An 18,283-nucleotide genomic window follows, 5' to 3' on the forward strand; every position below is an offset into this window, starting at 1 on the left:
ACAGCTGACCCTCCAGAGGGTTTTCAGAGGCTGTAAATTGCATAGGAGGAAATTGCTCATCTTTCTTCCTTATAGCTACTGGCGGATTCAAAGAGCCAGAAAGGCCTTATATTAGCAGACAGAGCAGCCCCCTAAGGATCATGCCACCAGGAGTCCCCCAGGAATAAGGATAGAGTCTATTTTATAAAGTTGTTGGGAGGATTAGATGTTGTTGTTGTTATGTGCCATCGAGTTGCTTGTGACTCATAGTGACCCTATGTACAACAGCCCTAAACTCTGCTCTGTTCTGTGCCAATCTCATTGCCTCTGACACACTCATCCTGATTGCCCCAGTCACGGAATCAATCCACCTCCCAGAGGGCCTTGCCCTCCTGCGCCTACCCTCCACCCTCCCAAGCATGATGTCCTTCTCCAAGGACCGGTCTTTCCTTACAACATGACCAAAGTATGTCAGACGAAGCCTCAGAATCCTTGCCTCCAAGGAGCAGCCTGGATTAACCCTCTCCAGGATGAATCTGTTTGTTTTCTTAGCAGTCCATGGTACCCTCAATACTCTTCTCCAACACCAAAGCTCAAAGGCATCAATTCGTCTTCTATCCTCCCTAGTAATTGTCCAACTCTCTGGCGCATAACAAGTGACAGCAAAGACCATGGCCTGTATCAGATGCACCTTAGTCTCCAGAGACAGACCTTTGCTCTTCAGTACTTTAGAGAGGTCCCTAACAGCAGACTTTCCCATCGCAATACATCTTTCAATTTCCTGGCTGCTGGTGCCAAGAGTTTTGATTTGTGAAGCCAAGCAAACTAAGACTGTGAACAATCTCAGTCTCTTCACCATCAATCCTGATGCTGTCAATTGGTCCAGTGGTGAGAATCTTTGTCTTCTTGATATTGAGCCTCAATCCATATTGAAGGCTGCAGTCCTTGACCCTCTGCAGCAAGCGCTTCAGGTCCTCCTCAGTTTCAGCAAGCAGGGTTGTGTCATCTGCATAATGCAGACTGTTGATAAATCTTTCACCAATGCTGATGCTGCATTTCTCTTCATAGAGCCCAGCTTCCTGGATGGATTAGATGAGTTAATATGTTAAAAATGCTTGGAATAATCCTTCATGTATAAGTGTTAGCTATAATAACTATTACAGTTACTAAAGAGAAGATGTTCTTTCCCTTTATTATAAACTACAGTCTATTCCCAGGGCTAATGATGAACCTTCAGGATGCTTATATATACTCAGCTTCTCATACTATCCACCAGAGATGGACAGAATTCCCTTTTAGAAGCTGAGAATGATGCCTCAATTGTGTTCAGCTCTCACATTCCTTTCATTCTCTTCTTAACCTATCCACTTACAGAATAGTCCTGGACTCTTGTACTCTTTTCTTCTCTTCACTATTATAGAAAGATGGATAAAACTTGAAGGCAGACAACTCCAGATTCCTATTTAGAGTGGTTGAGAGCAAAAGATCAGGAGTAGAATTTATCAAGTTTCTTCATTGCTTCATGATTTTATGTCAGTTGCTCAACTTCCCTGTGCCTCTATTTCTTCAGATGCAAATTGTATTGTTGAGGAACAAAAGAGATTATGTATGAGAAGCGCTTAGAGCAGTGCCTAGGACATAGCTAAATGTTCCACAGATATTTCCCATTTTATATTTTCCACATAAAGTTTTCTTAAAACTACTTTTTTACGTTGAGATGTTCTTAGTCTTGATATGATGGAAGCAGACATTAACTAGCCCTGGTTCCCCTGTACCACACTAGCAGATCTATCTAGTACAATAACCAAGGGTGGTTTTTTTTTCAAGGAACAAAACAATTATGAATGAAAGAAAGCCCCCAAAATACTACTTATAGTACAGTAAGCATCATAATGCAAAACTGGCAAGACAGTTTCATTGCATAACAGGGGGCCACGTTGTCACTGTAGTCCATGAGATGATGCTTCCTCAAGTTGTAGCAGATATTTTTAAATGACTCATGCCTCTAAGGACTTCTTTGCATGATCTTTCTCTTGTGACTTAACCACAGTATTTCAGATGCCTCAGGTTTCACTATTGCCTTGGCTCTTTGCATGTTTTGCATAGCTGGGCAAGAGATGGAGATGCAGAATATTCAATGGTCATTCCTAGGAGAACAGGAAGGTTCGTGCAGCTGCTGCACATGTTGGTTCAGAAACTATTCTGCACTTTGTCCATTGCAGCTATCTTCATCAGGGAGGAAATGGATCACATACTTCAGAAAATGAAGATTTCTATAGGACGGTCAGAGATCTGAGCTTTATCCTACAAAGGGCCTCCTGTGTTTCCTCAGGTAGGCCACTTAATGTCTCTGGATATGCTTTCCCAATTTTTAATAGAAATTGAGTTAGCCCACTGCAGCTTGATTAATCCCTTCCTACGAGAATAGAAGAAAGTAAGAAAGAATGTTAAACTCGGAGGAGGGGCAACATCCTGTTGAATATCTTCTACTGGTTTTGTTAGAGCTAATTAGAAGCACTTCCCCCCCACCACCCCACCCCTTCTCTAACCTCCAGCCCATTTCCTTCCAGCTTTCAAGATCACTGGACTGGGTCCAGACAACTCTGAGCCCTATAACCATTTCTGTCTGGAACACAGGAGGGAGGGAGCCCCACAAAGCATGTACCTCCTGCTCCTTTGGGGCCCTATGCTCCCTTCAGTTTACACTGGCCTGACAGCTTCATTTCAACCCCTGCCCGTCTGCCCCCCCTCTTGAAGAAGAGGCAGCTCAATATTTACTCAGCCAGAGAGAGAGGTTTGCCCAGAAGCCTTGCCTCCCGAGCCTGCCCCTGCTGGCTCTGCTCACGCTCTTACCCGCTTCTCTACTCGGTTCATGGAGAGTTCAACTCTGAAATGCCTTTGGCCCCTCACCCCCTAGCCCCTGATGGAGCTGCCTGTCCAGGGAGTTGCTAAAGTCAGAAGGGCAGAGAAGGAGGCCCTGTCCTCTGGGGTCATGCTCTGGTCTCCACTCTTAACAGGACCAGCAACCTGGACTCCTGGTGATGAGATGACTCAACAAATGATTCTTTTTGGAGAAGGAGTGAACAGGTTGGTTAAAATGGAGCTCTTTGGAGGCAAAAGGGTGATCCAGACTGCAAAGGCATTGCAACAACTTGCAAGTTGTTAGTATTTTAATCTGTTCTTATGCTAGAGAAGTTGGTAGATTTACAATAGTTTTAACTCTCTTCCCAAAGACGCGAAAAGTTGATTTGGTAAAGAAATGTTACTTCTGTTCCTAACAACCTAACAATCTAGAATGTAAGTTTCTTGAAGGCAAGGATTTTTTTCTTTTTTTATGGACTACTTCATTTTTAATGACAACAACAAAGAGGCACCAGTCCTTTAAAAAAGGCATTGTACTTAGAAAAGTAGAGGGTATGTGAAAGAAAGGAAGACCTTCAATGAGATAGACTGACAATGAGATTACAACAATGTGTTTGAGCACATCAGAGATCGTAATGACAGTGCAAGACAGAGCAAGTTTTCGATCTATTGTTTATAGGGTCATTATGAGTTGTAGTTAACTCAACGGCATCTAACAACAGTAACACATATTTCTGGTGCCCAGAACGAAGCCGGACACATAGTAAGTGCTTAGTAAAGATATGTTGAACAAATGTATTGTTGTTGTTGTTAAGTGCCCTCAAGTTGTAGGCGACTCATATTGACCCTATGAACAAAAGTGCTAGACACTTGTGTGCGTGACTTTCATCCTTTCTCTAGGTTCATAGGGTTTCAGAAGCAACTTCTGCTTCCAAGCTTGTTTTCAACCAGGGAGCGCCACCAGACACTGTCCACCATGAGTAACCGTTATCGCATTTGACACATCAGTGTCACAGTGTTCAACTTCACAGCGACCACAAGTTACCTTTGAATGGCAAGTGGACACGCCAGGGCTATATGACCTAGAAGACTGTTGGAACAAAAATGATGAAAAACAGGCCTTAGGGCTGCGGATTAGAGACACCCACCTTTGGCTTGGTAGCATCGCTTTCGATCCACTGGGCCAATTGGTCTCTTTCTATGTTGTTAAGTGCCGTTGAGTAATAGGCAACTCATAGCGACCCTATGAACAAAAGTCCTTGACACTTGTCTGTGCGACTTTCGTCCTTTCTCCAGGTTCATAGGGTTTCCGGAGACAAGTTATTTATAGAAGTGGATGCCACTCCTGCTTCCAAGAACAAATGTATATGGAAACAAAATTTTCTTGTCTAAAAGACAGGCAATCCCAAATACAGAATTCTGAAGTAATGTCAGTTTCAAATGTCTAACTAGTCTAAAAGTGTAATTATAATCAGCATTTCTATAGCAAAAAGAATGAACATAGGTTCGAGTTGAAGAAGAGTTGGGAGGTATTTTCTTCACCTTTTAAAAGTATTATCTCAGTATCCATTTCAGTCCTTTTTCTAGCTTTAGAGTGATCCTCATATTAAATTCTATAGATGCTTTATGCATTTGCTTGTGTTTTCTTTATTAGAGTTGACTACCACTGACCATGATCTATGAACATTCTAAACTGTTTCCTATCCTGTGCTATCCTTACCATCTCTGAGTCCATTGTTGCAGTCACTGTGTTAATTCTTCTTGTTCTGGGTCTTCCTTTCTTTTCCTAACCCTCCACCTTCCCAAGCATGATGTCTTTTTCCAAGGATTGACCTCTCCTAACAATGCATCTGTATGCGGAACAGATCATTTTTTTAATCTACATGTCGAACAGATTTTTCGGGAGGATGGACTTTATGAGGAGGAATGTGACATCAGGATTGCAGGAAGACTCATCAACAACCTACGTTATGCAGATGACACATCCCTGTTTGTTGAAACTGAGGAGGACCTGAAGCGCTTGCTGCAGAGGGTCAAGGACTGTAGTCTTCAATATGGACTGAAGTTCAACATCAAGAAAACAATGATTTAAGAAAACAATGATTCTCCCCACTGGGCCAGTTGGCAGCACCATGATAGATGAAAAAGAGATTAAAGTTGTTAAAAATTACAGCTTGATTGGCTCCACAATCAACACTCTTGGCACCAACAGTCAGGAAATCAAAAGACAAATTGCACTGAGAAAATCTGCTGTCAGGGACCTCTTCAGAGTACTGAGAAGCAAAGATGTCAGTCTAAAGACTAAGGTGCATCTGGTCCAGACCATAGTCTCTGTAATTACTTGCTATGTATCAGAGAGCTGGATAATGACTAAGGATGATAGAAATATTGATGCCTTTGGGTTGTGGTGCTGGACAAGAGTCTTGAACATACAATGGACCACCAAGAAAACAAATAGGTCTGGCTTGGAGAGAGTGAAACAAAGTTTCTCCTTGGAGGCTAGAATTTTGAAGCTCTATCTCACGTAGTTTGGGCACGTGGTCAAGATGGAATGGTCCCTGGAGAAGGACATCATGCTTGGAAGGGTGGAAGGACAGTGCAGGAGGTGATGGATTGATACAGTAACTGGGGTAATGGGCATAAGTGGATTGGAGTCAGTGAGACTGGCTCAGGATAGGACAGGCTTCAGAGCCTATGTACAACAATACACAGGGTCACTATGAGTCGCAGGCAGCTCAACGACATATAACAACAACAAGAACACATATTTGTTATTTTTGCAGTCCATAGGATATTTAGTACTCTTCTCCAACAACATAACTCAAAGGCATCATTCTTATTCATTGTCCAACTTTCAGATGCATAGCAAGTAGTTGAAAAAGACCATGGCTTGTAGCAGGTAAACCTTAGCCTTCAGACTCACATCATTACTCTTTAGCTCTATGGATAAGTTCTTTATAGTAGATTTTTCCAGTGCAACATGTCTTTTGAATTCTTGAGTGTAAATAAAAACAGAACAAAACAAAACAAAACAAAACAAAACAAAACACCTTCAACTTAGAAAACTGAAAAACTTTGAAGGCCCTCATAGACAAATCTTTCTTTCTATCTATCTTTCAACCCACTTCAAAAGAGTTGAGTGTCAACCACATTAGACTGGATATATCAATGTACCAAGACTTCATTTTATCTTTTCTAAAAAGGATTTGGGATGTCCTCCCCTTTGGGGGCTAAAAAGGTAAATGTACACATAGGGCTGTCTTTGTACATATACATGGTCTATTTGTTTAGATTTTAAAAAAGAAACACAGTAGTGAAGTTTTACTTTCAATAGTTAATTGAAATTTAAGGGCAAAGAAGGTAACTTCCTGTTGATTTCACGGAACTCTTGGGAAGATTACCTACTCCTGCAAGGTCTGTTGCCACTATAGGTAATAATTGTTGGGAATTGCTGATATCCTTTTGCTTACACCAGGGAACTCTGGTGACCTAGTGAGAAGGAGCTGTGCTGCAACCTCAGACATACGGTTCAAACACACCAGCCACTCCATGGGAAAAGGATGATCTTCTCCTGTGGGAGTACTGGAAATCCCGCTGGAGGGTCAGTTATAGATAATAAACTCAGATTCAATGACATACAACAACAACAACTACTCTGTTAATTTTTACACGTGGATTCTTACACTATAGAAACAAGAACTGGGCCAATTTTGAAGAGAAAAGGGAAGAACTGTAAAGGAAGTAATTTTCTCATCCTCTGCTCCACCCTGGAGTTAGTTTTTATAAATTAGGGCCTCCCTAGAGAGGATCTTGGGAGGGAATTCATCTGCCACAGATAGAAGGAAAGGTTCCAGGACTTTGTGGGGCATGACTAAGAATTTTAGTCAGAGCTCTCTAACTGCTGCATCAGTCCAATTGAACCCTCTTCTCTTTGGGAATGAGAAGTCTGGAGAGGCAAAATCTGGACACCAGGCTGTACAAGGGAGCAGCCCTGCCCTGATGTGTGTACGAGGAAACACAAGGCTCACAGATGGTGAGAGGAAGAGCGTTTCCACTTTCTTCCCTAGCTTCGAACTTCCTTTTTCTCCTCCTACCACCTTCAGCTACCCCATGTCCCTCTTATTTACACTCATTTATTTCCTGGAACAGAAATTTTTAAATGCCCTGGAGAGAGCCAGGAGAGGTCCTATCCAGAGAGTTAAAACACACTAGAAAGAGGAAGGCTGGAAGGCAACATCTTGCGCCTGGAGGGTGTGTGTGTGTGTGTGTGTGTGTGTGTGTGTGTGTGTGTGTGTGTAGTGTGTAGTGTAATAGGATGAGTTGTCTATCCAGCAAGGGGTTTCTATTCAGTGCATTCAAATGCAGTCATTCAAAAGCTTTGAAAATGGAGAATTGCAAAGGAGCTTTTGGAGCTTTTGGAAGGTCCTCCTGTTTGCAGGCTCCCACCCACAGTGCCGACATTTAAAACCCCTTTGAAACTCACAATTTGGCACATTCTCTAAGACACATGGGACGTATAAGCAAACAAACAAGTGTTGTTACTTGTTATTTAGGTTCCTGGTAAACTGACCTTGTGTACAGCTTTGCAGGGAGGTAGCTGAAGGGTTGGAGACACAGGTATAGTCCCCTGTGTGGAAAGATTCTCTTTCCTTTCCACTCTTTGGAATGTACATTTTGACTGCATATGGCACCAAACAAAACTTTGGAAAAGTAAGAGTGGGAAGAGTTCTTGGAAAGAAAGTAAAAAATGGAAAAGGACTTTTACCTTAAATTCAATCTCTATAAGATTCTGTGAATAGGTGGGTAACAGAATGAACCAATTCTCCACATTGGGTTGTGTGTGGATAAAGCCTCAGGGAAAAGGCAAAAAGGAAAGCAAAACAAAATTTTAAAACCCCAAACACAATCTCCACATTACTTCACAGAATGCCAAATGCACAGAGAGCTGAATTCCCCCAACTTGACTGTCACTTGTGTGTTTTGGACTCAGAGCATGGTCCCTGTATTACCATGGAAATACAAGATTTCTACTTTAACTGAATCCCTCTGCCTCAAGTTGTGAGTTGCATGCCCTTGAGTCAGAACTGACTTGCACCACCACGCACAGGACAAGAAGGATAATCCTTCTCCCACTGGTGGATTCAAATCACATGCCTTCAAGACTGCAATGCAGCTTCTTGTCACTAGGCCACCAGAGCTCCTCTGCCTTGAGTAGGAAAAAGAAAAAAAAATAATTGTGTCTTTATTTCTAGAATTGAATAGTAAAGAATAAAGAGAGAAATAAGAGAATAAAAAGAAAAATAATACCAAGTTAGTGCCTAATAACAACCCTTACTTGAGGTTCTTTAACATCCATCCTGTTCCATCAAAAACCCAAAACCAAACCAAACCAAAAACCCCAATCCCCAACCATCAAGCATGTTTCAAATTCATCTAAGAATTATCTAAAAAAAAAAAAAAGAATTATCTCCAAATGTCTTACAAGATACTTACTGTTCTGAAAAGCACTATTTCACACAGAAAATCTAGTTTTCCCCCCTATTCCTATTTCTGAATAGAAACTTATCTGCAATAGAGACTAGTCTTCCTTCTAAGTGTCTGCTATTTTGAAGTTAAAGAGATGAGATACTGGGGAATAAACTTCAATGTAATGTATTCTTTTTCTTCTTCTGTCCTTATACATGAATTCCTGCAGAAGAACAAGGTTTTAAGTTTGACTTTTTTAAAACATTTTTTTAATTTTAATAATTTTCATGAACATTTACAGAGATTTTGGATTTCCATTCATTCATTGCTGCACTTCTCTCCCCGCCCAGCCTTCCCCCCCACCTCCTAGTTCACTCCTCTCTTTGAAAAGTAAAAGAAAAACTCCATCCCTGGTACACAATACCCCCCGCACCCCTCCCACCACCCCAAGTACATTCCACTATGCAACCTTAATTCTGGACTCTTGTGATAACCATAATACCCTATCATCCATCACTTTTAAATTATTCTCTCTCTCATCTGTTTCAGTGCAGTATATACAATTTATCCAGTTTTTCTCAGTCTTACCCCAACCCTGATATCAGTCTCATTTTACAGCAGTGGCACTATGCAGTATTTGTCCTTTTGCGACTGAGATATTTCACTCAGCATAATGTCCTTCAGGCTCACCCATTTTGAATAATATTGCATGAGTTCCTTGTTTTGCAATGCAGCATAGTATTCCATTGTGTGAATATACCACAGCTTCTCTATCCATTTGCTTGTTGATGGGCACCTGGGTTGTTTCCAACTCCTTGCTATTGTGAACAAAGCCGCGATAAACGTGGATGTGCATATATCTGTTTGGATGTCAGTTATGGTCTCTTTGGGATATAGTCCCAGTAGTGGAATTGCTGGGTCAAATGGTATCTCTATTTGCAACTTTTTGAGAAAGCGCCATGCTACCTTCCATAGTGGTTGCACCATTTTACACTCCCACCAATAGTGAATAAGGGTTCCAGTTTCTCCACAACCTTGCCAGCATTTGTTGTTTGCTGTTCTGTTATATTTTGCTATTCTGACTGGGGTAAGATGCTATCTCATAGTTGTTTTGATTTGCATCTCTCTTAGAGCTAGGGATTTTGAACATTTCTTCATGTGCTTGTTGGCCGTCTGAATGTCTTCTCTGGTGAAGTGCTAAGTTTGGCTTTTTTTTTTTTTACTGCCGCTAAGTTTGACTTTAACTCAGTAGTTTTGATAAAGCTCTGCTGGTTTGCTCCCTGATTTGGTCAAGTACTAAATTGCTCTTAATGTCAGATTTTTTTTCTTTAGGAAACAAATAAGCAACAGCAACAACAACAACAACAACAGCTGACTCTCCTTTTCCTTTCTAGCCTTCTAAACCTTTTTAAATTTAGCTCTCCATTTTATTTTAAGTGACAAGTGTAAATATTTGCACAGTTGCTTAGACATAACTCAGATTCTTGTGGCAAATCATGTTAAAATCTGGATGGAAGCCTTTCTCATCTTTTCCTTTCAGTCAAGGCAGGTTACACAATGTGGATGATTTTCCTGCAAACACAGAGAGTCTAATTCAGCATCTCTAGGGCCTCTGCCCTCTGCAATCTAGAACTAGGAGTAAGTACTCTCGTGTCCTTGGGTGTGCTTAAAGCTATTGATTGATTGATAGTGGAGTGAGGACAACTAAAACCTCATAGATCTTTGACGAGTCTCAATAGCAGGTATTTATTTCTACACTAGAAATTCCAGGAAATTAAGTATTCTTTCCTCACAGATACACATGGACACACACATGCACACATACATGCGCGCGTGCGCACACACACACACACACACACACACACACACACCCCTGCAAACTCAATGTAGGGAGTTGGTTTAAGGAAATGGAGACAGACGAAGAGTATATTCATCTGGCCTTTGTCAGATATGGAGAGAAATTCCTGATCAAAAATGAGATGCTAGCCTATCTTTAAGGTCAGCATTGCATGTAGATATTTTGTTGATCATCTAGTTGCTTTTTAGGTGATATAAAAAGCAGAAAAATTTGCCGTGCTAATTCTCTTTTGTTATCTTCTCCTTTTACCCACAAGTCCCTCAGAAAGTATCCCAAGATCCTTTTAGTTCTCCTTCACATGAATGTATTTCCAAGAAATCGATCACAATGCTAAAGTGGACAGTTACTGAGTGTTGCAGACCAAGGGTCCCAAAGAATAGAATAAATTTATAATAAAGAGACAAACAGCCAGGAATGATATAGAACAGAGAGTGTGAAAAACAGGGGGCCAACAGTTCCCATGACTGAAGGCACCGAGCCATGCCTCTCTGAGTATTTATACAGAAAACAAGGAAGTACAAAACAAAGGATAATGGTGAAATCTTTTACAGATAAGGCCAAGTTCCTCTTTATGTTAATCTCAAGAGGGAGGGATTTATTTGATAAAAACTAAGAACAATGTTGACTCCTAGGGAACGCCCTAGTGTCACAAGGTGACCTTCAGCTTGTATTAAGCCTCCCTCATTTCCGGACACAGCACCTGGTCTACTATTATTAAATTTGATATTCAGCCTCCCTCAACTGAGAATTTCCCACTTTTCTCAGATTCACTAGTGCTTATCTGTCATTAGTTGTTACAGAGTTATTTTGACTTTTGGTGACTCCTTGTGCAGAACGAACTGTTCCATAGAATTTTCAAGGCTATGATCTCCCAAAAGCAGATCACCAAGACTGACTTCAGAGGCCCAGATCTGAGCCCTATTCTATCCTGTGCCATCCTCATACTTTCTGACACACTAGAGCCCATTGCGGCATTCACTGTGTCATTCTACCTGGTCGAGCATCATCCTCTCCTTTGCTGACTCTCTGCCTTTCTGAGCATCATGTCACTCTCAGAGGAAGAGTTCCTTCCTAGCAGCATACTTCTTGAAGTATGTAAGGTGAAGCTTTATCATCTTTGCCTCCAAAGAGCACTCTGGCTACATTTTCCCCAAGATATATTTGTTTGTTCTTTTGGCAGTCCATGAGATGTTTAAGGCTCTTTTCCAATACCACAGCCCAAAGGCATCAATTCTTCTTTTCTCATCCTTATTCAATATCTAGCTCTCAGATACATAGTAAGTGTTTGGAAAGATCGTGTTCTGAATCAGATGCATTTTAGTCCTAAGACTGATGTCATTACTTCTCAATAGTTTGGAGAAGTCCTTAACTGCAGACTTTTCCAGTGCAATAAATCTCCTGATTTTCTGACTGCTAGTGTTAATTGTGCAACCAAGTAAGATGAAGTTGTTGACAGTTTCAATCTTTTCTCCATCTATCATGATGTGTCTTATCGGTCTAGTGCTAGGAATCTTTGTTTTCTTGACATTGAGATGCAATCCATATTGAAGGCTGTATTCTTTGATCTTCTGCAACAGACGCTTCAAGTTCTCCTCACTTTCAGCAAGCAAGGTTGTGTCATCCATATAATGCAGTTTATTGATGAGTTTTCTCCCGATTTTGATGTTATATTATTCTCTTTCCCATTATTCTCCTTAATAGAGTCCAGCTTCTTGAATAATTTGCTCGGCATACAGATTCTTGATGCACACCCTCTTAATTTTAAAACATGTAGTGTTCCCTCGCTATGTTCTCACAACAGTCTCCTTATCTAGATATAGGTTTCATATGAGTGCAAGTGTTCTGGGATTCCCATTTTTCTCAAAGTTAACCAGAATTTGTTATGATCTACACAGACAAATGCCTTTGCATAGTCAATAATACATAAATATACATTCTTCTAGTATTCTTACTTTCAGCCAGGATCCATTTGACATCAGCAATGATATCCCTGGTGCCACAATCTCTTCTAAATCCTACTTGAACTTCTGGAAGTTCCTATCTATGTACTTTATAACCTATTTTGAATGATCGTGAGAAGTATTTTGCTTGCATGTGATATTAATGATATTGTTCAATAGTTTCCACATTCTGTTGGAATATCTTTCTTGGGAATGAGAACAAACATGGACCCCTTTCAATCCATTGGCCTGACAGCTGTCCTCCAAATTTCCTGGTATAAACTGGTGAGCATATCCAGGCCTGCATCTGTTAACTGAAACAAGTCAATAGGTATCCAATCAATTCCTGGATCATTTTAACTTCACATATGAGAAAACTGAAATTCAGAGAAAATAAGTAATGTAACCAAGATCACTGTCTGAAAAACAACACATCATTTTCTTTTACTACATCTGGTCATCAAGAATTTCTGAATTCTGTAAGAACTCCCATATATAGAATATAGAATTCATTTATATTAATTTTCTCACCTCTTTCCTCACCTCTAGCTATTAATGCTTGCTTGAAGTCTCACGTGGCTGACTTCCCCCTACCTTTTGGAAAAGAGACGTAAAGTAGACTACACAAATATCCAAGATCATCAGCTTCAGTTCGGAAATACACCTCTCTGTTTAGAAGCAGGAGTGGCATCCATTTCCTAAATAACTTGTCTCTGGAAACTCTATGAATCTTGATAAATACAATAGTTATAGAAAAGCTTCAGGCCTTTTGTTCATGGGGTCGCTATGAGTTGTGCTCAACCCAACGACAATCAACAACAACATATAACCCTTAAAAGTTGAGAATTTCTGAAAATAGAATCCAAGTTAGATATTGGCTAACCCACAGATCTAAATGAATTGAAGATTCCATATATAAGTCGACAATAGGTTTTGATTTTGGGATCTTCCACATGGAGTGGTTTTCAAGGTTGGAAAGACATAAATGCATATAACTGATCTTGAACTTGAAGGGCTCAGCTTTGGTATATTATAGCAGTCCTAGGAGAATGAGAAGAGGATTTTTAAAGTGAAATTGGAGAGAAGTGTCTCTTTGAGGATACTTTTAACTAAATTCTTCCTATGGGTTTGGAGATGCTCTGGCTTCCCAGGTTGTGGGAATCTATATAGGAATCTATAATCTATATAGGAATCTGTATAGGAATATATAAAACCTGGAAACTTTGAGTCCCATTTTTAGAGACTGTGCCATTTCTCAGTTGTATGTTCTCAAATCCCTTCTGTCCCTCTTGTCTCCCATCCAAGGCAGACATAGGTCACAGCTTTGAAGATTCTGAGGAATAAATAGATCAAAAGTCCGAATCTCCAGCTTCCTCCACCTGTGAGCATCCAGGCTCCATGTGCAGGCAGATGGAAAGCAGAAACCTGGAGGCCAGGAACAGCTTCCAATTCCATAACTCAGTCCAGATCCTGGGGACATGTAGAATGGTCCTGACAGCAGAATTAACATGAGAGGGTGTCTGGGGGAGACAGGAGGAGGAGGGGAGAAGGATATGAAGCCAGATTAGGAGCAGTAGATCACTTGGGTCTGGCATCCGCTCTCTGGCTTTATGCAAATGTTACTTTAGCCCCAAAGAAGCCACATTCCGGGACTAACTTGCTGTTTATTTAAAAATATGCAGACTCTGCAACCCGTCTGGAAAGCTCAGATGGGGCTCCTGATAAGGGCATCTCATCATATCCCAGCAGCAGGGCAGTAAATCGAGAACATGCAGAAACATCAAAAAAGCCCTTCCTTGATCAGATGTTGTAAAGAATTTGCCAAGCCTGCAGATAAGAGGATCACTAGAGTGCCTGTGTGAGTCCCTCAGAGAAAGCCCATTTATTTTCTCCTTTCCTTTACCTTCTGCTCTCTAGATGAGCAAGGCATGCACAACTAGGGGGAGGTGGATGAGCCATTGGTTGGGAGGCCCTGCAATCCAAGTCACAGATGGCTTCTCCTCATCAATTGCTCAGAGTAAGCAATGGGGTGGGGAAGGTCTTGCCTCTCCTTATCAGTTTTGAAATACAAGGCACAGAAACTTAGAGGCTGCCAAGGTAAAAAGGCTATCACAGAGCAAATACCTGAATGAGAGAGACATAGTTGAGAAAGAACAGATAACATTTTCAACATATTTAGGGATCCCAGCCTTCATCCAGCTTCAGTATCCTTTCACCTGAGCTTATACCAGGAGGGGAGTCAAACAGATTAAATAGTTTAAGGTAAGGCAAGAGCCAGCCATCAGAGCAGCCCTGTTTCCACGTGCTAGAGCCAGCCAGGAGACAGACATCCTAAAATAACTGGTCTTGGTAGTTTTACAAATGAAGAGACTCTAAGTACACCATATTTCACTAACTTAGCAGATAGTCACTTACCACCCTGGCCAAAGGGGATATAATCCCCCCCTTTTGGCCAGAGTATCAGTAAATATCATTATACAGCAATGAGCATATAGAATGGGGAAGTAAATTTAGAGTTCCCTTTTATAAATGCAAATTAAAGTTCCAGTTTTTCCCCTGTTCTCACTTTTTGTTCTTCCTATCATTAGCCTTTAATGCTAGCTAAGAAATGGAAGTCAAAGAAATTTCAATTAATTGGAGAGTGTTTGGAGGAACCCAATGTAGGACTTGGCTGTAAGAAGTATGACAGTGGGAAATCTAAGATAAGCCTTTCAAAGGGTAGAAGGGGCATGTGGGCGTGCTTTGGAGAGTCAAAAAGTCTAAAATCTACATCCAGGAAGAGATCAACACCAAATGCAAGGTTACCTAGAATGAGAGAAATCATAAAAAAATCTAATGAATGGGATCATTAGCCTAAAGAATCAAGAGAGCATCTAAATTCCAAAATCAATCTCCATAATAGTCTATGTGTTTCCTACTGCCAAAGGGGCCCTTTAGAGTAGTGAGAGAAGATCTTCACCCTGAAACCCACAGCGTCCCTTTTCAGCAGGAAGTAGCTAAGAGAATACGCCATCCCCTTTTCCTTATGAATCAGGGTGAAGTCTCTCTCAGGGAGGAGTGATAGGGAATGGCAAAGGACACACCGACAAAGGAGATTAATCAGAACTGACTTTGACAAGCACTGGGGCAATTGGACAATTAAAACAGACATTCGGATGGCGGGGAAGAAGAACAAACTGGGGAGGAGGGTAGAGAGAATGGTGCAGCAATGAAGGAATGAAAACCCCAAATCCCTGTAAATGTTCATTAAAACTAATAAAATTTAATAATAAAAAAAAAGAATCAAGAGAGAGTGTTTTTTTTTTCTTTCTTTTTTCTTTTTGTGTACTATTGAATCGAATCTGATTGGCACAGGAGGAGACTGACCCTCCTTCTCCAGTGGGGCAACTAGTAGATTTGAACCATGCCACTTTGGGATAAGAGAGTGGTTTTTAAGAGAGGTCTCTACAAGTGGGAAGAAGAGATGAAAGAGAGAAATAATGAGAGCATTGTTAGTTTGAAGAAGAAAATCACCAGTATTTTCAAAGATCTGAGTGGAGCTGCTTACATGGATTTCCTGAAAGGGCTTCCATTTACCTTGTTTTATTTATATCTATGAGTTAAATTTATAGTAGAACTTCTAACAATAAAAGCTATCCAAAATTAGTGGCTTCTGATGCTTTTTAATCATATGTATTCAAGATCAGAATATGATGATCTGTCCGGGATATTGGAGAGGAGATTCTCAGATGGGAGGTTGGACAAAAATAATCTGAAATTTCTCAATGATTCTATAATTATTTATAATCATCCTTATATCTCATGATGTGAACTCTTGTATGATTGATTTATCTGCCATTACTACCAGAGATGGCCATCACCATCTTTGTGGGGGAAATGTATAGTATTTTTAATTAATTAATTAATTAATTTCATTTTTATTATTTCTGTGTGTGTGTACCATCAAATCAGGTTTGACTGGTACAGGAGGAGATGGTTCCTCCTTCTCCAGCAAAGCATCCGGTGGATTTGAACCACACACCTCTGGGATTGCAGTGCAGCTTCTTGCCACTAGGCCACCAGAGCTCACCGAAATGCATAGCATCTTGTTCCTATTGTTTGTTGCCATTGAATTGATGCTGACTCACACCAACCCCAAGTATACAGAGTAAAATTGTCCTCTAAGACTGTGACCTTCTGGAAGCAGATCACTAGGTCTTACTCCAGAGGATCTTAGTTCTAGGGGCAAGTAAAGGACACAACTCTGAAGTGGGAGAAATAAAGGAGATAGGTTTCTTCCAGTGATGCTTTGGTTTATAATGCCAAGAAAGCTCTCATTCCAGTCAGAATCAGGAAGTTAAGACTTTAAAAATTTAGAGGTCTAGGCAACGGCCACAAAAGAATTTATATTAAATATAGACCAGAGAGGATTGCTGGACAACACTTCTCACCCACACGTCATATCTTTTTTCCCGGAGACACTGAAAACTTGGCCCTGGCTTCTTTTGGGAGGAGAAGGGAAAGAGATAAATCAGGAACCTGGAGAGTCAATGTAAGAACCCAATTCTTAGAACATAACCCAATTATCAAATGTCCTTCATACTTGGTTGACAGTGTAAAATCCAAGACTTATAGGAGATCAGGAGCCCTGACTGCTCAGTATAGCACTGAGCTCTTAAGAGGAATGGATACAGAAGGAACATTGATGTCTGCATGTTCAGGATTTAATAATTCAGACGCATATTGTACTTGCCCTTCTGTGAACCTCGACCTTCCTTTCAAGTCCCTGACCACCATCTTCATTAAAAAAATCTGATCACTAGTGACCTGAGCCCTGGTGCAGCTGACAGTGGCTCAGTTCTTTCATTTCTGCTCTGGCCCTGATGTGCTCCAGGGGTGCAAAACATCCAAGGCTCAGTGGTGAGAAAATGACTTGTTGGAGAAATCTGTCTATAGCGAGAACCTCAGTGAAGAGCTGGGAGATGGAGAAAGGACAGCTGGAAATAGGAGGTTTTGCCCTGGTGAGCAGGAAATATTATTTTCATGGGCAGCAGAAAGCAAAGGTTGGGACTGGGATGAAATTCTGAAATTCTCTTCTCTCTAAGGAAGAAAAACAAGAGGGAAATAATCTCTCTCCTGTTGGAGTTAAAATAGCTTCAGGGCCAATCTTTGGGTCAGTCATCCCTTACTGGTTGCCTCTTGCAGCTTTAAATTCTGGTTATTAAGGCCAAATAATTTGGAAAGGAAAGGGTGATTTGGGTTTTGTTCACAACAGCTTCCTTTTCAAAATGTAATTTTGAGGTCTTGCCCACTGCCTCTGTAAACATCAATCTGAATCTTAACCAAAATACAAGACTAGAAATGTTTGGCCATGATTTGACATTTCCCTGGCCTTGACACTGGATAAGCATGTGTGGCTTCAGAAGTGATTCTCCTGGTCCAACAAGGCTGTGCATCAGAGTGGGTATTTTGCAGGCAAATCTGGGATACTAATTTAATAAACCTAGTTTAATAATCAAGCAATAGCATTTGCAACATGACCAGGTAGGCTCAGGGGAACAATCTAAGACCAGAGAAAAGGTTTTTTCTTGGACATAGCCTAACATTTTACAAAAGTAATAATAAATGTTTATTGAATGTATACTTGGTGCTACATAATGGAATGTGGAAAAGTATCAACTGATGCTTGCTTAACACTTCCATTTACAAGACCCTTTTCTAGACATGATCTCATTTCTTCCATGCAAGAGCCTTTTGAAATATGTATGACAAGTTTTATTAATATAACTTTAGTTTACAGAAGAAGAAACTGAGAATCAAAAAAATGAAGTGACTTGCCCAAGGTAGAACACAGTTATTCCAAGGCTCTAAATGTCACCTTCCCTTCTCTTAAAAAAGCAAAAAAGCCAAAACCAAGTTATAATATTGACCAAAGAAGAATACACACACTTCTCTAGGAGATTATGTTGTTGCTAGTGTTATGAGGTCTTTCGACCCATCGTACATGTACAATAGAAACACTGATAAATTTTGCACTATCCACACAATTGTTGCTATGCTTGACCCTATTGTAGTCACTGTGTGCATTTATCTCATTGAGGGTCTTCCTCTTTTACACTGACACTCTACATTATCAAACATGATGTTCTTCTCCAAGGACTGATCTCTCCTCATGACATATCTAAAGTAAATATGTGAG

This window comes from Elephantulus edwardii, unplaced genomic scaffold, assembly GCF_000299155.1.
Source record: "Elephantulus edwardii isolate Elephantulus edwardi_28Jun2011 unplaced genomic scaffold, EleEdw1.0 scaffold00077, whole genome shotgun sequence".
Lineage (NCBI taxonomy): Eukaryota > Metazoa > Chordata > Mammalia > Macroscelidea > Macroscelididae > Elephantulus > Elephantulus edwardii.